The sequence below is a fragment of the Nicotiana tabacum genome, chromosome 7 (assembly GCF_000715075.1).
Source record: "Nicotiana tabacum cultivar K326 chromosome 7, ASM71507v2, whole genome shotgun sequence".
In the NCBI taxonomy this organism is placed as follows: Eukaryota; Viridiplantae; Streptophyta; class Magnoliopsida; order Solanales; family Solanaceae; genus Nicotiana; species Nicotiana tabacum.
Window position 1 is genome coordinate 62,129,797 of NC_134086.1, and position 23,951 is coordinate 62,153,747.

Sequence of the window (23,951 nt, forward strand, 5' to 3'; positions counted from 1 at the left end):
TCGTTGGACTATAGAAGAAGGCCTGCAACCTCATTGGATCCTCCTTTGGAGGTACGTCGCTCTTCTAATAATCTTGCTGACGAGGCCCTCTTCGGGGCAAAAGTTTGATTGAGGGGAATGAACGTGGCGAACCCCTTTTTAGAGCCTAGGGATCTCCGGGTAGAGTTAGAACTTCTGAATGTCCTGGCCAGTTGTCTGCATAATGGTTAGTGAAAAAATGACAAGGGAGTAAAGCAGTTCCTCTTCACTGCGGGATGCGTAGGCGACGTTTTGAGATTTGATATGTCCCTACCCTTTCGAGGCGTCAGTCCCGATACAGCCCTACGCCGTGTCTTATTAGGCTTGGCCGATGCTGTGGTTGGCCTACCCCTTGACCATTTCGAGGGTGGGGGCATTGATGTCAGTGATGCGCCATATGGTGAAGAATTTTCTTTCGTCGCGTATTACTCTCTATCTACTTATTTTAGTTCTACCCTTTGCGAGGGATTTCATTCTTTTGGCGAAATGGGGCCGACATTGTACTCGGGTGGTGTGTCGGCGGTCGTCTGAGTATGACGTACGATCTTTGCACTTTCTTTGATGGCATAGAGCTTGGCGTCCCGACCTGAGCTCAGATGGGCTGTATTAAGAGAATGGTCTTTGTGGCGATTGTCGTTTGGGATTTGCCGGGGCCTACCCTACTGACTTTGATCCGACCTTGTTGTTGTACATGATCGATCCGCCTGAATTCATGAACACATGTTTTATTTGAAATAGATTAAATGAGGGACGATTTACCGATGTGTCAGTATGATGTCGAGGCAGAGTCTCGGTGTCCTTTTCCCTGGATGTAAAGGAATCCTCTGGAATATTTCCCTGGACCCATTTTTCCCTGACGGCAAACATTTTCACATTCCATTTTATGAGTCCTCGGAGGGTGTCGCCGCTCATTCACTTTCGCGGCAATACGTCATGGCTTGTTTGCTTCATTCTTCCCGGTTGCCTTCCTCCCTTGATGGTGATTTTTATTGGGAAGCACGACTGTTGTCCTTCTGAGCTAGTGGCCATTTTTGATCCCGTGGCCATGCGCGCCCTGCTATTCCTACGTCGGGTTGTGGTTCTTTTAAAGGGGTCTTGGTCGAATAGGCCTGAGTCGTTCAACATCCCTGGTTTCGCTTATGGTGATCATGATGTTTGGTATAGCAATTCTTGAATCGTACTCTGCCGGGCAGGGTTCCCCTGCCGGCTGTGCCTCGGCAGATCTGGCTCTACTGAGGATTCCTCGAGGATGTTGCCCTCGAGCTATTTTCCTATCATTGCGAGGCAAGTTGCATCTTGTGGCGTTCCTCCCATCCGCGGTGCATGGATGGTACCTCTATCTGTTTGGCATTAGTTTCTTTGTCAGACAGTTGTTCACTGCCCTGATTCGTAGTTGGTACCGGGTGCGGGCATCCAACCAGATCTTGGCTGGGTATCTAATCAAGCTTCATTTGAAATGTCATAGCATCGTTGGGCATGCTTCGTTTAAGCTTCAGGCGAAGGACTGTGTTGCACAGTCATCTGAAACTGGGAGCGACCTCATTTATCCTATCAGGGAATAAGGCACGACTTCCTGTGGTATTTCATTCTTTCTTTGTTCGGCCTCAGATATGTCGGGCTCTCCTGTTATTGCTTCGATGGCATTGGCATGTGCTTCTGCAAAGGAATCTACTGGTACAGTAAGTGAGTTTGTGAGGTTAGGCGGTAGACCGCGGCGCCACATCACGGTTTCCTCCGAGAGTGTTTCCCCGAACTTCTCTAACGAGACGGGCTTGAACTCATCATCTTGAAGGTCTCTTCCTTTACCTGCGCACGCGTAAGCGGCAGCATGCTCATCGGGATTTGAGGTCCTGTCACACCTAGGGAGTTCCAACATTTCAGATTTCCATGAAGCAGGTTTCTGCACCGCTTCCCCGGGAGATAACTGTTGCATGAACCCCCACAAACCTGACTCGATTCTTTTGGAGAGATCCTAAAGCGTCTTTCTTGTGGCAAGGTCTGTTATAGATCCATTGTTGCTTGATCTTTCGGGTACTCGTTCGGTGTAGGGAGCCATTTACGGCGCTACTGTGCCGGTAGTCTCGGGGTGGCTCTGCAATTGAGCGATAGCCAACTGCTGTGTCTGCAATATTTTAAAAATATCATGAAGACTAACTTCATGTGTTTCCCGAGACGGGGTTTGTTGGGCTTCCTATTGGTTGATATGCTAAACGCTCCTATCGGTGTGCGAGGCCTCGTCAACTTGCTACGTGCCTCGCGAACCTACATCCGCTAGAATTGGCTTAGATGTGTTATCGGGGTTCTGTGGCGTCGTGCCAACCACTGGAATAGCCTCATCGTTTCCGTCGTGATTTTTAGGGTAGCCGTTCTCGACTCTGTTTATTGAGCCAGAGATTTTGACCTGAAATCAAGAGACCTTTAGACAAAAAAGTGTGAAAGATAACGTGCGTTTGTGCAATGGAACCAGCAAGAAAATAATCACTATTATTTTTAGCGCCACTGTGGGCGTCAAACTGTTTACCATAAAAATGGTAACAACAATTAAATTTGTAAATGGGATTCTAAAAATATGCGACCTATTCCTGAGCTAGTTGTTAGAGCAGTTGATGTTAATAATATGGAGTTTAATGATGGAATGTGAGCTAAAATGAGATAATAGTCCAACCGAAGGGCCTGATTCCCGGTGTAGGTCTGATCGAGGGGGTACCTCGGGGACGACGTCGGGGCGAGCTTGGGCTATCGGGGATAGTCGGGAACGGAATAATAGTTGGATATATAATTAAACAAGGCTCTTTACGACCAATATTAAGCTATATAATGAAGAACAAGTAAGAGAACGATGGATATAAGGACGGCCTCGGGCCAGTGAGAACAAACAAGCTAGAAGAGAGAGAGAGAGAGAGAGAGAGAGAGAGAGAGATTATTGCACTTGTGAAGAAAAATGGAGCAACATCAACCCTTTACAAGGTAGGGTGAGTGCCCTTTATATAGGAGTGGAACTCAGCTACAAGTACATGGGCATTAATTACAATTAATGGAGATGGGATAGCCTGATGTGATGCCTCAGCATAGGCTCTGGATAGACCGGCCCTGTCAGACTCAGTCGTGTGCCTTGGGAGCTTCCCCTTCTATCCTGGCATTGATCTACGTCTTCTTTGAGTCAGGCCTCGACTATCCCCGAGGCCGGGAACTCGGCTTTGGCTTCATGTCCTCGGGGTCTCGAGGCATTCTTGCGAAATGACTTGAAAGCGAGAAATCAAATCCTCTAATTTCACCGCGTACAGAACCCTTTCATGAGTTCGGGGGTTAACCCCATTCCCATGTATAACTTATGATATGGGAGGTGTTCGATTAAAATGGCATGTTCCAACTCTTCGACTAACGATTTAGTCGCGTCCGATTCTTTGGGGCGACGAAGGTTCGAGTAGCGAAGAAATCCTTTTCGTCGTCCTCGGGGGGTTTGTGTATTCCTAACCCCGTCCGAGATTGGGTGCGTGGGGATCAGTGCCTTATGGTGGACTGCGAACATTTCTTTTGCTGCCCGTTGTACTCCATGTATGGTCGTTATGCGTCCTTCGTGGGAAACTTTATCACCGGGTGTAAGGTTGACGGTACTTCCCTCATGCTGTGTATCCAAGGCCTACCAGGAAATGTATTGTATCTCATGTCGCCGTCGATGAAGTGGAACTCGGTGTTCTTAATCACGCCGGACGTGTCGATCGGGAGGGTGATCTCTCCTTTCAATACTTCGCTGGTCATGTTAAAGTCGTGGAGGACTCGAGGGATGGGGGCGACTCGATCGAGCAGAGCCAGTTGTCCTACCACCTCTGATCTAATTATGTTGGCCAAGCTACCTTGATCCACGAGCACGCACTTTATCCTGGTATTAATCAAAAGCAACAAGATCATCAGTGCGTTGTTGTGCAGTTCTATCATGGCCTCGAGGTCCTCCTCGCTGAACACGAGGGTGTCTTCGGGCATGCGGTTTCGGGTCAGTGTCTCTTCCGTGGTGGACGTTCTCGTCCGTTTGAACATGGGTCCTTGGGGAAGGTTGGTTCCTCCAATAATCATATGGACGTCGTGTCGGAGAGTCTCCCCTTCTACCCTGGTCGAGTTCTGCGGTTGTGTACCGACATCTGGAGTAACCATGTCCTTCTCTTTGCATTTTTCGAGGTTGTTGTTCTCCACTATGTTCACCGGTCCAGACAATTTGTCCTGAAATCGAAGATCTTGGACAAGAAAAAGTGTGAAAGGCAACTTGCGTTGTGTAATGAAACCAGCAAGAAAATAATCACTATTATTTTTAGCCCCACGGTGGGCGCCAAACTATTTACCGTTAAATTGATAATTACAATTAAATTGTTGATGGGACTCTAAAAATACGTGATATATTTTTATGCTAGTTGTTAGGCAGTCGATACTAGATATGTGAAGATAAAATATTTAATGCGAGCTAAAATAGAGTTATAATCAAACCAAGGGGTTAGCTGTCCGGACCTCGGACTAACCGGTGAGGGGCCTCGAGGTCGATGCCTGGGCTCAGGCTCGAGCTATCGGGGATAATCGGGAAGGGGATAACATTGAGGATATAATTAAAGGAGGTTCTTTATGGCCAATAACAAGCAATAAATGAAGAACAATTATGAAAGTAGTAAGCAATAGCGATAATGTCGAGAGAATACGCTAGAGAGAAAAGAGAGAGAGAGAGTTATTATTTATCTTGTGTAGAATAGTTGGAGCAACAGTGTTTACAAAGTGACAAGGATCCCCCTTATATAGGAGGGGAAATCCCAACATAGTACAAAATGCATATATCATAAAGGTCGAGGGATGGGACAACCAGATAGCATTAGGCACTGTCAATATCAGCTGAGTGCCTTAGGAACTCCCCTCTCCCCTATTATAGTTGTTAGTACGCAATGCTCCCCGGGGCCGGTACCCGACTGCTCCCGAGGGTGCGTCTCAACCTCGGCTTTGAACCTCAAGAAGCATGCCCGCGAGGCGACCTAATGATGGGGAAATCGGGCCCCCGGTTTTACCACATACAGAGATCTTTGCAGTAGTACCACTCAATCCATTTTTGTGTGTTAAAACACTACTTTCTAAATCTTACGCATGTAAGCATGTAAAATTCACTACTTTTAGCTAAACGTGGATTCTTGGTTTTCTTCGTGTTGAAGCTAATTTATTCCATAGCATATCCATATGAATCTTGAAGGCTTTGATCTTGAAGTCTTTGATGTTATGAGTAAAGACTTTAATCTTGAAAGCCTAAAATCTTGAAGTCTTTTACGTTGAAAGTAAAGACATAAATCTTAAAGTCTTTAACACTATGACTAAAGACCTTAAATTTTGAAGGCTTTTAATCTTATTCCATCTTTACACTCCATTATAAGAGTCATACATAAGTAGACATAGTAGGGTGCCACGTTAGTTTTCCCATCCTTATCCAATTAATTAGGTAATATCTTGTTACCCGGTAATTAATCAATTACAAATTGAGAATTATTCCCACTTACTTAAAATATTACTCACTTTTCACATACCTTATACACGTTACTAGCATGATCATGTAGTACCTTGTATGACATTAGTCCATAAATATCAGGCATTTTAGCTCGGGCCGTATTTTACCCCAAAATGCCAAACTTGGACAAAAATTCATTTTCTTTGACTTTCTCCCCCTTTCACCTTCATGAATTTACTAATCACTTGTGATATAGCATAATCTTTATAATCCCCAAATAATCTTTTACTTGGACTGATATCAATTACCTTGCGACAAATTCAATGTACAATACTTCACGGTGCAACATCGTCGTAACTTAATACTGCAAAGCATGACATCACCGTAATGTAATATTGCTGGGTGCAACACTGTCGTAACTTAATACTGCGAAGCGTAACATTACCGTAATGTAATATTGTTGGGTGCAATACTGTCGTAACTTAATACTGCGAAGCGTAACAACATCGTAAAGTAATACTGCAAGGCGTAACATCATCGTAATGTAATATTGCAATACGTAACATCATCGTAATATATTACTGCAGAAGGTAACATCGACGTAATACTCTAGGGCGTAACATTATTCCCCTCTTTGGAACATTCGTCCTCGAATGTTTACTGATGTACTTATCATTTTCATAACTTATATCTTCCGAGTGCTATAGAACTTCCCTTGCCATCTAGGCAATTGTTTTGTGAATAAGTCCAAAATCCAGGGCATTCCCCCCTTAGGCCTCCTTCTCGCACAACAACTTGTAGTCGGAATCATTCCAATCTCATAACTGTTGCTATCTTTCATCATGCTGTCTGTACAATTTTGACCTTGTAAGTTTGCCCAATCTCCAGTCTTCATTTGTAGAGCTTGATAAGATGTCCCCTTGGGCATCTATGAGTATACTGGAGTTTATTGCTCGGTACGTTGTTGAATTCACGAATATTTATCTCATCGCACAAGTCCGTTTAGCCATCCGTATGAATTTACTACAACAACTCTTACTTTAATTTATCGTTGCTGAGTTCTGCTACCAAATCCTAGCTTATTCTCGTTGCTTATTCCATATGTATAAATTTAAGTCCTTTAATGCTTCCTCATTACTGCTCATCTTTGGAATGATGGCCTAATCTCATCTCATACTTTGTGACTTTTGTCCATCCATTTTCGATTCACCTCAATATTGATCTACAATATAAACTAATAACTTGAAACTTCTTACGCAATAATTTGCCACTAGGGCTTACCTTACATCAAGGAATATTCGAAGTAATTTTCCTGATCCATAGCGGCGATACTGTACTGCAATAACCATATTCTATAGCATCCCAAGGTGATTCTCTTACGTGGTTATTTTAATCCCGTACAATTCATGAATCCCTTTTATTTTACCCTTATTTTTTTCCAAATCATTACTCAATCGAAGGCACAAATGTCATCCTTTAACTATCACAATTACACCCTTATTCTACTATTATGGCATCATTCCATCTCTTCTAAATGATACTTATGAAGAGTAACTCCTTTGAGTCCATTCATGCTATACTGAGCTTACTATAACATAGAGAAGCCATTAGCTCCCTTGTTTTCATGGTCCTAATCCTGAGGACTAATCCATTCTCGTCACCTTCTAACTGCCCTTTCTTAACTGTACTCCTGTCTTCCTAAAACGTTGTCGATTTACCATACTTTAGCTCACGACCTATACATATCTATTTATACTACTCTTAATCTTCCTTCAACTTGCTTAAATTTCCTTGTGTTATTTTAGAACATCAAGCGAGACATCACATCGTCTCTAACTCATCTTTACTTTCTAACTAGACCTCTCGATACCTAGAAATCATTGACTAGAAGATATGCCATTGACGATGCCACTATCATTCTTGGATATTGAATCCTTGTGCTTCTAGCCCTTTTATCCGAAGTATGGACTCTTTACGATTCTTTCCTTTGAGTATCTCGTACGTTGTTCACCTTTACCTTACTTACCTTAAAATCTCGCATCGTATCTTCTATCTCTCTCATGACCTCCCTTCCACCTAGGTGTAATTTACGTCCATAACTTGATGCTCTATTATAATACTTTCACCTCTATTACATACACAATCCCATGGAAGTTTCATACTAACATCTTATGAGACTGGTACCCTTCTAACTAGCTTTATCGTAGAGCCGTTATAGAACATAGTTGTTGTGCTATCTCTCTTGTACCTCTAATATTAAGAGTGATTCTTCTATGTTCTCAATCATGATTCCTATATCTTCTGGGTCTAATAACCAGATTCCTGATTTACTTTGTTGATGTAGATCTTTAGTTTCCTTCTTCTTCTGATCGGTCTTTGTGTTAGCTTAAGTTATCTTCCAATCTGCGGATCATGGTATTAGTTATTACTTTAGCCCTCCATGGAAGCTATGGAATATCCATGACACAATCTTCTAACAAGTAATTCCTTTGTCTATGATCTGGGCTCAATTCTTTCTTTTAATTTATACCGGAATCTTTTGCAGCTGTATCATTGTCAACATATATGTTGCATGTATAAAAATCCAAAATCTTAAGTACGTTCATAATGTCACCGACTCGGGATCATCAAATATTTCCTTTCGTTCCTTCTAGACTTTATTTTAACGTGAGCTATTACCTTTCTTGATCTTTCTTCCCCCTTGTTGCATGCGTACTTAGCTTATCTTAGGTCCCACGCATGCCATAATTTCCGTACAACTCATATGTTCTTCGAATATTTCTTTTGATTTTTACTTCCCATTCACTAGCCATGGTAGATTCCTCTTTCTTATGGAGGACGTACAATGTTGTTGTGAAACTGTTGTTACAAGACCACTTCCTCTTTAATCGCTGTGCTTAGATTGAAGCCTTCTTTCTCATTTCCTCAACTAGTCCTTCACTGTAGTAATTAGGGAGGATCCTTTGACTATTGTAAAGATGCGAGCTTATTATATCGTATTCCCGATAGAATTTTTTATGTTCATGCTCACTTGTAATTATCCTTAGTTACTTACCTATGCACTCATCTGCTCATACGACTGCTTCTGAACTGGAGTTTTGACTATCTTCCCGATGGAACTATATTTTATTTCTGTAACACTTATACGGTACCTTTAACTTCCCCAACTCCTATTTGAATATTTCTCAAGTATTACAATGTCATAATTGCGGGGCTAAATTCACTATATCAGGTGTTACTATCTTTATCTTGCACGACCTGCTGTCTTGTTCTGTATCCTCTTGACTAGCCATAGCTAGGGTTTTCCTGAATCAACTACTAACTACTCGTTGGCCCATCCTCATGTCAATATTCCGCGAAATCTTTCTTGGGTTATTTCCTTGGTCTTAACTTACGTCTCACACTGGCTCATTAATTATCAATAACATCTCGGGCAGGAACCCTTACGTCTTCTCCTTGACGTCACGTTTGCATAATGTTCTAGAATTGTAGCATATCTATAGCATTTGGATAAGTGCAATCTCATCCCTTTCTCATTTTTTATCGCATTCTTCCTTTTATCATTCCATATTCGCCCTTTAGTGGAGTATTAATAGTTGGAGCTACGACGACCTACCTTTAGGTGTTTCACCTTTTCATCTTTGGCATCCTTTCACATCATCGATGACCCTTACTCGCCTTGCGATAATCGTTCCGTACCAAGGATAGCAAAATTCCTTACTCACGAGGGTGAAACTTAGTATAACTGGCACATACAGTCCCTTAAGATGAACTTTGCTCACATTGCTCGGTGTAGGGAAGCGTCTTCCTGAATGGCCATTCTATGAATTTCTCATGAATTTTCTTTTGTTGTCTATTCTATTATTGGCAGAACAAAATCTGAAATTCTTATGATGGTGACTATCAACAGTCACTCAGTCCCTAATTCATGATTAGTTTATCTTGTTCACCAATCCATACTGGTTCTATTACTCTAGGGTCTAGCCTTTCCTCTTGGTAATCACGCCAGAGTTGCGAAGTTAATTCTCGAAATGAGGACATGATTGTATGGCCTATAGTCTCTTGTTGTCCTAAGGTCTGTCACTTCTACTTTCTTCCTTCACTTGACTATAGATTTTGTAATATTGTCATTTTTTGATCTACCGTTATCATCCATGTATCACATCTTACTCATAATGCTTCATTAACTTTTTTCTTATTTCCCGCTAACATTTATGCCTATCACTATATTCTGAAAACTTGAACAAAACATTATTTTTCTCTTAGCTTCCCTTTGCTCCATCCAATGGCTCTTCAAGTTGCTTAACGTTCTCGCTTTACTAGGGATGCGAGCCACACTAAGGTAATATTTATCCCTTCAAGGCTTATACTACATATGTTTGTAGTACTCATAATTGATGCACTATTTTAGAGTGCACCATCTGGGTGACTCATAAAGAGATCTATTAGCATATTTGCAATATCCTTTGGAAATGTCAATTGACGCAAATAATTCATCCATCATATTTTTTTATACTACTTCTGTTAACCCCCCTAGGGCATATCTGGAATGGGTGCAACCAATTGTATATACCTCTATTAGTATTGAATATATGTTCCTCTGCCTCAATTATAAACGATGTTAACCTTCATTAACTGGGTGGCTCGTACCCTTCTTCATCTTGCTTCTTCTGCTTGTTGAAACTTGTATTTATCTTCTTAATCTCTCATTGTCTTTCACCATAAATATGGATAGACATTCTTGCCCTAAGGCTTCTTATCAGGAAGCTTACACCTTTTAGTACACCCATGATCTGCTAAAAACTTCACATTTACTTATCGTAAGCATCATACAAAAATACAATTTCTCTCACTCAGCTCTCCCACAACTCTCTCTCTTTCAAACCTTCTTTCCGGATGTAGGTATCATCTTATTACAAATAAAAAAAAAGAATCTCAAAATTTGAATTCTTATAAGTGAGCTCTACCACACCCATAAACAAGACTCTACTAGACACGGCGTGTAGACTCCCTAGGACAGAACAACTCTGATACCACTTTTTTCAACGACCCAACCCGATGCGCCGCGATGGGCACCCGTTACCTTACTCAACCGAGTACAAATGTAACTTATCTTTCTAATTACATCATCATATACACATGACATATAGGCCTAATAGGCCAACATGATCATTTATAAACTCAAAGCATAGGCCGACAAGGCCGTACAATATTTTACGTACACAACATATGTCTACAAGCCTCTTAGAGTACATAAATATCATAAAGGTCGGGATAGACTCCCACTATACCAAACAATACACATCTAAATCATACTAACCAAACACACAACTCCGAAGCAAATGGAGCGCACCAACATCTTCCGCTGAGCTTATAGCCTACTTGGAGGGCTCTCGACCTATCTATCTGGACCTGCGGGCATGAAATGTAGCGTCCCCAGGCAAAAGGGACGTTAGTACGAAAAATATACCGAGTATGTAAGGCACATAAATAAGTACATAACAGATATGGAAGAAATATGGAGTACATGACTCAACCTGTAAGTCTGAATAACTTTGTAAATTATGAAATAATTATAGTATCATGCATATGCGTATGAATGTTATGTCGTGCATAGGTACATGTTTCATAACATTATCAGCCTCTGAGGGCATCCCGTCATATCATCTTGGCCACTATGGGCAAAATCATCAACGTATACTAGCTGATCAGGTGGTGATGCGTATATAACGCCATAACCTTTTACATATCCCATATACATATATATACATACATATATACATGTATATAATTTCATCTGTTCACGAGTCAATGTACATGAATGCATGAAAAGTACGTTAATAAAATCATTCGTATTGTCATAAGACCATTTTGCCTTTGAGTAATATCATAAAGTAAACTATTTTCAACATTCGTATTTTTCTAAGACCCATGAACAAATTATAGAATATTATGACACATGAAAATTTAAGAATATAGATATCTCTAGTACTTCTATAAATAGAGTCATTTATGAAATTTGTGCATTTGCACATTTCGTTCGTATCGTATGGATCATGCCAAAAGAAACAAGGGATAGCCTTAACATACCTAGAGTAGGAAAAATCCATGTGATATTCTTGGGAAGGATTACACCATACTCCCTTTGAATCGAAAAATTGTGTCTTTATTATAATATGGAGTGGCTATCGTCCTTGGCTTTGTATACTGCGTAATTTGTTTGTCGAATGAACTTTGGCAATTATCCAACATAAGAGCTCTTTGCATTAGTACAACTCAATCCATTTTTGTGTGTTAAAACACTACTTTCTGAATCTTAAGCATGTAAGCATGTAAAATTCACCACTTTGAGCTAAACGTGGATTCTTGGTTTTCTTGGTATTGAAGCTAATTTATTCCATAGCACATCCACATGAATCTTAAGGGCTTTAATCTTGAAGTCTTTGATGTTATGAGTAAAAACTTTAATCTTGAAATCCTAAAATCTTGAAGTCTTTTACGTTGTAAGTAAAGACATAAATCATAAATTCTTTAACATTATGATTAAAGACCTTAAATCTTGAAGGCTTTAATCTTATGCCACCTTTCCACTCCATTATAAGAGTCATACATAAATAGACATAGTGGCTGCCACATTGGTTTTCCCATTCTTATCCAATTAATTAGGTAATGTCCCGTTACCCAGTAATTAATCAGTTACCCGTAAAATTAAGAATTATTCCCATTTACTTAAAATATTACTCACTTTTCACATAAATAATAAACCTTACTAGCATATTCATGTAGTACCTTATATGACACTAGTCCATAAATATCAGGTATTTTTGCTCGGGCTGTATTTTACCCCAAAATGCCAAACTTGGACAAAAGTTCATTTTTTTATTTGCTCCCCCTTTCACCTTCATGAATTTACTAATCACTTGTAAAATAGTATTATCCTTATTATCTCCAAATAAGCTTTTACTTGGATTAACGTCAATTACCTTGCGACAAATTCAACATACAATACTTCAGGGTGCAACATCGTCGTAATTTAATACTGCGTGACATCATCGTAATGTAATACTGCTGGGTGCAACAGTGTCGTAACTTTATACTGCAAAATGTGACATCACCGAAATACAATACTACTAAGTGCAACACTGTCGTAACTTAATACTTCGAAGCGTAACATCATCATAATGTAATACTGCAACGCATAACATCATCGTAATATATTACTACAGAGGATAACATCGACGTAATACTATAGGACGTAACAAAAGAGCATCTCTTAATTATATCATAATTGTTAGCCCTTTCCCGATTATCCACGATTGCTCGAGCCCGAGCCCAGGCATCGACCTCGAGGCCCCTCATCGGTCAGTCTAAGGCCCGAGTAGCTAACCCCTCGGTTTGGTTATAACTCTACTTTAGTTCGCATTTCATCTTTCAACTTCACATACATAGCATCAACTACTTAACAACTAGCATAAAAATAGATTACGTATTTTTAGAGTCCCACCAACAAATTTAATTGTTATTATTATTTACACGGTAAACAAGGATAGAGTCTCTAAATGGTGTCATGGTATCACCCAGGTCACAATTCTCATGGTGCACGCCCACACGCTCGTCACTTGGCATGTGCGTCACCTCAGTACCAATCACATATCACATAATTTGGGGTTTCGAACTCTCAGAACCAAGTTTAGAAGCATTACATAACTCGAACTAAGAAAAATCCTACTCCACAATGTCGTTGCCTCCAAACGTTTTGAATTTAGCCACAAGCAATATAATACGATTAATATAGGCTAAAGGAATCAATTGCACAAGAAAAATACCAAATTATAATAAAAATCCAAAATCAGCTCAAACCCGGCCCCTGGGCCCACATCCCGAAATCTGACAAAAGTTACAAACTCGAAAGCCCATTCACTCACGAGTCTAACCATACTAAATTTACTCAAATCTGATAACAAAATCCCATTTAAAACCTCAAAATTCCATCTCAAAAACACTTCATCTTCTTCCGCAAATTTTCCACCCCAAATCACAAATTAAAAGATAAAATCAAGGATATAGTCATGGGATTTAGCCAAAACCAAGCAAGAATTACTTACCCCAATCAATCCCGTGAAAATCCCTTCGAGAATCATCCAAATCCGTGATCTCTAGCTCAAAATATGAAAAATAGCTCAAATCGTCGATTTTGAATCAAACACTGTCTACCCCATATTTCCTTCTTCGCGAACGAGACCTTCCTCTCGCGTTCACCTAGACCAACTAAGACTACCTCTTTGCTTTACTCTTCGCGAACGTGACAACCACTTCGCAAATGCAATGCTTTACTTGCTCAAACCTCCGTGAACACGACCCTCACCTCGCGAATATGAGGCCCCTCTCGCGAACGCGTAAGAGGAAACAAGAAACAAAATACAACAGCAAATCAGCTATATCACTAAGGCCAAAAATGATCTGTTAACCACCCAAAACTCACATGAAGCCCTCGAGACCTCAACAAGACATACCAACACATCCCTTAGTATCATACGAACTTATTCGAACCATCAATTCACTCAAAACAACATCAAAACACCAAATTACACCTAGATTCAAGCCTAAAGAACTTCTAAACATCCAAATTCCACAAACGTTACCGAAACCTACCAAACCACGTCCTATTGACCTTAAGTTTGCACACAAGTCAGAAATGAAACCACGAAACTACTCCAACTTCCGGAAATCCAATCCGACCCCGATGTCAAAACTTCCACTGCCAGTCAAAATCGCCAAAATTCTATCTTTCGCCAATTCAAGCCTACTTCTACTACAGACCTCCAAAACACATTTCGGACACGCTCCTAAGCTTAAAATCACCTAAAAGAGCTAACAGAACCATCAAAATTTCAATCTGACGTCGTTTACAAATAAGTCGACATTCGATCAACTTTTTTCCAACTTAAGCTTTCAATTAAGAGACTATGTGTCTCAATTCACCCCAAAGACAACTCCGAACCCGAACCAACTAACCTGATATATCATAATATAGCTGAAGAACACATAAGAAGTAGTAAATAGAGGAACGAGGCTATAAATCTCGAAATGACCGGCCGAGTCATTACATTCTCCCCTTCTTAAACAAATGTTCGTCCTCGAACGGGTGTAGAAACATACCTGGACCCTCAAATCGGTGTGGGTATCTTCTCTGCATCTCCCGCTCTGTCTACCAAGTAGCCTCCTCCATTGGATGACCTCTCTACTATACCTTCACTGAAGCTATGTCCTTTGACCTCAACTTTCGAACTTGATGCCCCAAAATAGCCACCGGCTCCATATCATAAGCCAAATCCCCATCCAATTGAACCGTGATGAAATCCAAAACATGGGATGGATCGCCGATATACTTTTGAAGAATAGAAACATGAAACACTGGATGCACACTCGATAAGCTAGGTGGCAAAGCAAGCTCATAGGCCACCACCCCAATCCTCCGAAGCACCTCAAACGGCCCAATAAACCGAGGGCTCAACTTGCCCTTCATCCCAAATCTCATAACACCCTTCATGGGTGAAACCTTCAATAAGACCTTCTCCACAACCATGTAAGACACATTACATACCTTTCTGTCAACATAACTCTTTTGTCTCGGTTGCGCTGTACGAAGACACTCATAAATCAATTTCACCTTGTCCAATGCATCCTGAACCAAGTTTGAACCCAAAAGCCTAGCCTCACCCGGCTCAAACCAACCCACTAGAGATCTACACTGCCTACCATATAAAGCCTCATATAGAGCCATCTAAATACTCGGTTGATAAATGTTATTGTAAGCAAACACTGTGAGTGGGAGAAACTAGTCCCATGAACCCCCAAAATCAATGACACAAGCGTGTAGCATGTCCTCCAATATATGAATGGTGCACTCAGACTATCCATCCGTCTAAGGGTTAAATGATATGCTTAACGCAACCTGATTGCCCAACTCTCACTGCATGTCCCACCAAAACTGTGATGTAAACTATGTGCCTCTATCTGCAATGATGGAAACTGGAACCCCATGAAGGCGAACAATCTCTCTGATGTAAATCTCAGCCAATCGCTCTGGAAGAATAGGTAGCACTCATAGGAATGAAGTGCGCGGACTTGGTCAGCCAATTCACAATCACCCAAATAGCATCAAACTTCCTCGACATCTATGGGAGTCCAACTATGAACTTCCATGGTGATCTGCTCCCACTTCCACTCAAAAATTTTTATCTGCTGAAGCAACCCACCAGGTCTCTAGTGCTCATTCTTCACCTACTGACAGTTGAGACACCGAGCTACAAATCCAACTATATCTTTCTTCATTCTCCTCCATCGATAGTGTTGTCTTAAATTCTGAAACATTTCGCAGTACCCCGATGGATGGAATACCGCAAGCTATGGGCCTCCTCAAGGATCAACTCTCGTAGCCTGTCAACATTGGGCACACATATCCGGCCTTGCATCATCAATATCTCATCATCACCAATAATCACATCCCTGGCATCACCGTGCTGAACAATGTCCTTGAGGACAACCAAATGAGGATCATCATACTGTCGCTCTCTAATGCGATCGAATAAGGAAGACCGAGAAATCATACAAGCTAGAACCTGACTGGGCTCCAAAATATCCAATCTCACGAACTAGTTGGCCAAAGCTTGAACATCAACTACAAGGGGTCTCTCACTAACAGGAAGGAATGCAAGACTACCTATACTCACTGCCTTTCTACACAAGGCATCGGCCATCACATTGGTCTTTCCCAGATGGTACAAAATGGTAATATCATAGTCCTTTAGCAGCTCCAACCATCTTTGATGCCTAAAATTGAGATCCTTCTACTTGAACAAGTGGTAGAGGCTATGATAATCAATAAATACCTCACAAGACACACCATAGAGATAGTGCCTCCAAATCATCAATGCATGAACAATGGCAACCAACTCCAAATCATGAACGTGGTAGTTCTTCTCATGGGGCTTCAACTGACGTAAAGCGTAAGCAATCACTCTACCCTTCTACATCAAAATGCACCCAATACCGATTCGAGAAGCATCACAATATACTGTATAAGAACCAGAAGCTGATGGCAGAACTAACATAGGATCTAAGGTCAAGGCAGTTGTAGCTTCTAAAAGCTCGCCTCACACTCATCCGACCACCTAAAAAGAGCACCCTTTTAGGTAAATTTGGTCAAGGCAATGCAATAGACGAGAAACCCTGAAAGAACCGACAGTAATAACCACCCAATCTAAGAGAGCTTCGAATCTCTATGGCTAAGGATGGTGTGGGCCAATTTTGAACTGCCTCTATCTTTTTCGGATCTACCTGAATACACTCATGGGGCACCTCATGCCCCAAGAACACCACTGAACTGAGCCAATATGGTAAATAGTAATATCATAGTCCTTTAGCAGCTCCAACCATCTCCACTGCCTCAAATGGAGATCCTTCTGCTTGAACAAGTGTTGGAGGCTACGATGATCAATAAATACATGACAAGACACACCATAGAGATAGTGCCTCCAAATCATCAATGCGTGAATAATGGCAGCCAACTCCAAATCATGAACGGGGTAGTTCTTCTCATGGGGCTTCAACTGAAGTAAAGCATAAGCAATCACTCTACCCTCCTGCATCAAAACGTACCCGATGTCAATCAGAGAAGCATCACAATATACTCTATAAGAACTAGAAGTTGATGCCAGAACTAACATAGGAGCTGAGGTCAAGGCAGTCTTGAGCTTCTGAAAGCTCACCTCACACTCATCCGACCACCTGAAAGGAGCACCCTTTGGGGTCAATTTGGTTAAGGGAGATGCAATAGAAGAGAAATCCTGAATGAACCGATGATAATAACCAGCCAATCCAAGAAAGCTTCGAATCAATGTGGATCAGGACGATGTGGGCTAATTTTGAACCGCCTGTATCTTCTTCGGATCTACCTAAATACCCTCATTGGATACCGCATGCCCCAAGAACGCCACTGAACTGAGCCAAAACTAACATTTGGAGAACTTAGCATAAAGCTTCTCCTCCCTAAGCCACTACAATACAACCCTCAAATGTTGGGCGTGCTCCTCCTCGCTACGAGAGTACATCAGGATATCATCAATGAACACAATAACAAACGAGTTGAGATAAGGCCGAAACACGCTATTCATCAAATTCATGAATGTTTTTGGGGCGTTGGTGAGCCTAAAAGACATCACAAAGAACTCATAATGACCATATTGGTCCTAAAAATTGTCTTAAGAATGTCCGAGTCCCTAATCTTCAACCGGTGATATCCTGACCTCAAATCAATCTTAGAGAACACCCTCACTCCTTGAAGCTGGTCAATTAAATTATCAATATGAGCCAAATGATACTTGTTCTTGATTGTGACTTTGTTCAACTCCGTGGAAGGGCACTGAGAGATGAATGGCCTTCTTGAGAACTGTGAGAACCATGGCCAGATGATGCACCATGGTGAACTGGTCGGGCCGTCGAAGCATGCCTGTAAGGACGACATCTGTCGTGGTAAAATTGACCTCCAAAAGGAACACCACCAAAGCTACCTGATCCTCGAGACCTCTTGGCCTCCCTCTCAACCCGCTCCTGACTGCGGACCGACTCTATCTCCTAACCAATGTCAACAACCTCATTAAAGGTAGGTTGAGACACCCTCTTTTTGGTCATAAGCACACACAACTGAAATGTGAGGCCATCAGTGATACTCCACATCATCTCCCTGTCTGTGGGAACTAACCAAACACCATGACGGGCTAACTCAATAAATCTCATCTCTTACTGCATTACAGTCATGTCATCATGATGCAGCCTTTCAAACTTCCTGCGCAGCTCCTCTCTGCTAGACTGCAGCACATACTTCTCCAGAAAGAGAATGGAGAACTGTTGCCATGTAAGTGGCACTGCACCAACTGGCATACGCCTCTCATAAGCCTCCCACCATGTGAAGGCAGATCCAGTGAAATGAAAAGTAGTGAACGAGACCCCAGTGGTCTCCAGAATACCTATTGTACGGAGAATCCTCTAACATTTGTCTAGGATACCCTGGGCATCCTCGCCCTCTGCACCGCTGGAAGTCAGAGGCTGGAGCCTCCCAAACCTCTCCAATGTACGTTGCTCATCATCAGGCATGACTAAAACCACATAGTCCTGAGCAGGTGCAACCGGCTAGGTTGGTGATGCCCCTGGTGTCTGGAGTCCCTATACCACCTGCTCTGGTGTGCGGGCGGTGGGAGTCAAAATCTGAGCTAAGGTTTCCTAAAGGCCTGGGATCACAATGGGAACAGCTGGTGCCAGAGCTGGTCCCATTGATGCATCCACAAATAGGACCTGATCCTGAACTGGGGCAATTGGTGGATCTACCTGTGCTTCCCTAGCTGCTGTGCGGGCTACACCTATGCACCTACCACGGCCTCTACTACGACCTTGGCCTCTCGCAGCCTTGACTGGTGGCACTGGCGGTTGTCCATCCGGCCCAATAGCACGTGTCCTAACCATCTATGAGAGAATAGAATAACAGATGTTTAGTTACCAGTATCAACAGATTCGCACGATAAGAATTGAAGAATGTGAAATTTACTAAGAGTTCTGCAACCTATCGAAGATAAGTACAGACGTCTCTATACCGATCCGCGAAACTCTACTAAATCTGCTCATGACTCATAAGACCTATATAACCTAGGCTCTAATACCAACTTGTCATGACCCAAATCGACTGTCGTAATGGCGCCTATCATGAAACTACGCCAGCCTCAACTTAACAACCTAACACATCAACAATAAGTTTTGAAACATAAACGGAAGAATTTAACATTTAAAGAGAATTGTTTGAAACATAAAAAATCCCAATGTACGATACAATTCAGCCCAAAACTAGGGTGTCACTAAGTACATCAGCGTCTAGATCATAATGCAGTCCACTACAATGTCTAAAGAAATAAACTGAAAATATGAACATCCAGACAGACCTCAACTGTCAGAAATTCAAGCCGAAATCATATACAGACCTCAAAATCAACATCCGGATCACTACTAAGTCAAAAATCGCCACACGGAGTTACTAGAACCATCAAAATTTCTTTACGGAGTTGTTTGTACATAAGTCAACATCCAACCAACTCATTCAACTTAGGCTTTCCAACCTTGGGACTAATTGTCCCAATTCATCCAAAACATCCTCGGAACCAAACCAACTACGCTAGCAAGTCCCGTAACAACAAATAAACATAGAATAGCCAATAAATAGGGCAACGGGGTAATAATACTCAAAAAGACCAGTTTTGTCGTTACATTATATTTTCTATTTAAAAGGAAATGTTTTATGTATACAATCCTTCATATTATTTATTATTTTTGTTCTATTTAATTAACATGGTATTGTGAATAAAGATAAATATCAACTACTTTCCAATTTCCATCCATGCCGGTAAAAATTAACTAACTACTAATAATTGGATCGTTTACTAGCTCTCCTATCATATTATCCGCTCACCTTGTCGCGGTCAATATTTTATACACACTACAAGAGAATGATTCTATGGGAACAATTATTTTGGCAACAATTTGTGAATTGTTACCATAGAGATGCTATAGTAACGGTTTCAACTGTTACAATAGAATTAGGGTGGTATCAACACACTTTAGCCATCAGACAGTTGCAATTGTAACAAAACCATTGACATAGATATTTGTTTCACAACGGATTTTTAAACCGTCCCAATAGACGTATATGGAAACGGTTTTGGGAAAAAAAATTCTATGGGAACGGTTATTCATTCCCCCTCATTTATTCTGCCGAAATTTACTAAGACCGCCAACTGGCCTGTCATTTTACATAATTTAATTAATTTTAAAAATGTAAATACAATAAACCCACCTTCAGTATATGTCGATATATCCAAACTCCACTCTCTCTTTTCCTTTTGCCTTAGAATTCAAGAATTTATCTCCTAAATCCTCTCTTGGCCGAGTTTCTTCCAAATCTTTTAGATTTACTTTCTCACTTTCACTCTCTCTGTATCTATGGAGAAACCTCTTCATTGGACAACCATAATCATCAAACCCTAGAGTTCCTAAAGCCCAAAATGTGGTCGCCATTCACCATTTTCCGTCGGTCCTTCCGGCACTTCTCCAAAGCTTTGTCGGTTACCAACTCAGATACCCACTTCTTCAAGAACAGTTCCTAGCCTTCCCCAAATCCCCAAATTCTAAAATCAGATTTGTGCTCGAATCAGAGAAGCCCAAAATTAACATAGCCTAGTAATTTTCTCGCTTCTTTTGGTCATTTTTACTGTTTTTGTTACCATTGCTATACGTTTTTACTGTATTTTTTGGTTAGTGGAAAAAATGTTCTTAATTCATGCTGTAGTCTTTTGGGTTTTGTGTTTAATTCATGTTGTAGTTTTGACAAAAATGTTCTTAATTCATACGTGTTTTATGTGTCAGATGTAGTCTTTTGGGTGCTAGGGCTTTATTTTCCTCGGCTTTTGTTTGTTGTTGATTTTTAATTGCGGGAAAAGGAGTTCTCTTATGTGTATTCTAAGCGATATTAAGATCTCATTTTACTGTGGTTAATTAGGTTTCTGTGTTTTAATTCCTTTCTATTGCTTTATGGGACGTATTGATAATGGAGTCCTTTGGGTGCCTATTTTTTTTTGCCTTGATTTTCTTTCCTGCCGATTTTAATGGATATTCTCAGATCTATAGTGATTTTACTTTAGTTAATTGGGTTTCTGGCCTTGTGCCGAGGCTCTATTCTCAGTCTACATTTTGTTTACTATGTGACTGATTCTTGATTTTGTAATTTTCATATATAGAGAACGGATTGATCATTTTTAAGTGACCTAAAGCAAAACGATCTGTTGAAAGCAATCTTTTGCTTTTCTTCTCTCTTTATTAAGTACTATTCACTTATATATCATATAGTTAGTGTAGTTTTTGTACATCCATATTTTTGGAATGAACTTTACAACAAAGAAAAGAGTGAAAAGCAGACTGTCCAAATAATTTTAGATAGGAAAAGAAACATAATATAAAAAGAAAACATGCACTCTACAAATACATACTTACAAATGGACACATGTAGTGTATAACTAGACAACTTTTGCCTTCTAAAACAATAACAAATGTCATGTGATGAAATGATGAGAAAGATGAGAGATAAGGTAATAAAGAAGTTACTTTCCCCTCTATGCCTTTGAAAAAAAATAGACAAGAAATTGTTTGTAGTCATAATTTTCTACAATAAACAATGACAATTGCCTAGAACTGGAATCTTTGCTAGACCTTTCCAGCTTTACAAGCCAGTATGGTTTTTCCCTTTCACAACATACAAAAGACAGACCAATACATATCATCAAATGTTTGTTCTACCATTAAATTAGGATAAAATGGAAATAGGCCATGTGTTACTTGCGAACATATATCAGTATAGGTGAGTTTGGTACTTGTGATCTGAGAGTAGGTAACAATAAGAAAATGTACACATTCTAAAAAGCTAAAATGTTGAATTGACTTGTTTAGTTCTCTGCTTTTGGTATGTGTCTCCTTCATCGAATGATTCTTTTGTTGCTAGCAAAGTTACGCAAACACAAGTTTGGGTCTAGTCAAGTTTTTTTTACGTGTATTGAGCCTCGCTATTGAGCCACTTCGGAAGAATATCTCGAGACCCCGAGGACGTGGAGTTGCGACCGAGTCCCCTCCATTGGGGCTCGTTGAGGCAAAACTCAGAGAAGATGAAGATCGAGGCTGGAACAAAAAGGGGAGTTCCCAAGGCATGCGACTAATTCTGACAGAGCCGACCCACCCAGAGCATGTGTCGAGGCGTCACGTCTAGCCATCCCATCTCCATGCTTTTATAATTAATGTATGTTGTACTACAAACGGTTTCTCCTCCTATATAAAGGGAACCCTCACCACCTTGTAAGGGGTTGCTGTTGCTCCAACTATTCTACACAAGATCAATAATAACTCTCTCTCCCTCTCTTTTCTCTCTAACCCATTTGCCCGAATCCACTCTTTTCACTTATTACTTTCATACCTGTTTTTCATTTATTGCTTGGTATTGGCCATAAAGAGCCTTCAACAATTATATCATAACTGTTATCCCTCTCTCTGTTACCCTCGATGGCTCGAGCTCGAGCCAGGTATCGACCCCGAGGCCCCTCATCGACTAGTACGAAGCCCGGGCGGCAATCCCCTCGGTTTGATTACTACCCCGTTTTAGCTTGTATCTCATTGTTGATCTTCTTATTCCTAGCATCAACTGCTCTAACAACTAGCATAAAAATAGATCACGTATTTTTAGAATGTCATTTACAAATTTAATTGTTGTTACCATTTTCACGGTAAATAGTTTGGCGCCCACCGTGGGGATAAAAAAAATAGTGATTATTTTCTTTCTAGTTTCATTACACAAACACAAGTTAGAATTCATGTTTTTCTTGTTCAAGTTCTTTGATTTCAGGTCAAAATGTCTGGCTCGGCAAATAGAGTCGAGAACGACAACCTTGAAACCCACAGGGAAAACAACGTGGGTGTTCCGGCTGTTGGCGCACCACTGCAGAATCCCGATAATACGCCCAGATCGATTCTAGCGGACACGGATTCACAGGATGCACAACAGGTCGACGAAACCTCACACACCGACAAGAGCATACGACATGGCGACCGACAGGAAGCCCAAAAAACCCCAACCCTGGAAGAATAGGAAGTTAGTCTTCATGTTATTTTTGAAATGTTGCAGGCACAATGGTTGACCATCGCTCAGTTACAAAGACGTCTGGAGACTCCCAGTACAGCAGCACCGAAAACAGCTCCCCCCGCCGAACAAGTACCCGAGAAATCGTGCAATAACGGATCGGTAGCCGATCCCTCCATCGTGAAAATGCTGGAGGACCTCACCCAAAGGATCGAGTCAGGTGAGAAAATGATAGCAGCCAATGATAATAAGGTCAAAACATACAACTTCAGAGTCGACCAAATCCCGGGTGTGCCCCCGGTCCTGAAGGGTGTAGATTCGCGGATGTTCATGCAACGGCCGTTCCTTGAGGAAGTGGCCCCGGAACCCATTCCAGAGAAGTTCAGAACGATGGAACTCCCTATGTATAACGGGTTCTCAGATCCCAACGAACACATCACTACCTATACGTGCGCGGTAAAAGGCAATGACCTAAAAGACGACGAGATCGAGCCCGTCTTATTGAATAGGTTCGGGGAAACACTCTCGAAAGGGGCCATGATATGGCATCATAACCTAGCGCCCAACCCTGTAAACTCACTTACCACACCGACACATTCCTTCATAAAGGCACACGCCGGTGCCATCAAAGCAACTACGAGAATGCCCGACACATCTAGGACCGAGCAAAGGGAGTACGAAATGCTGCGAGAATTCGCATCACATGCCCAGGTAGAACGAATGGGATTACCCCCGGTCTTAGAT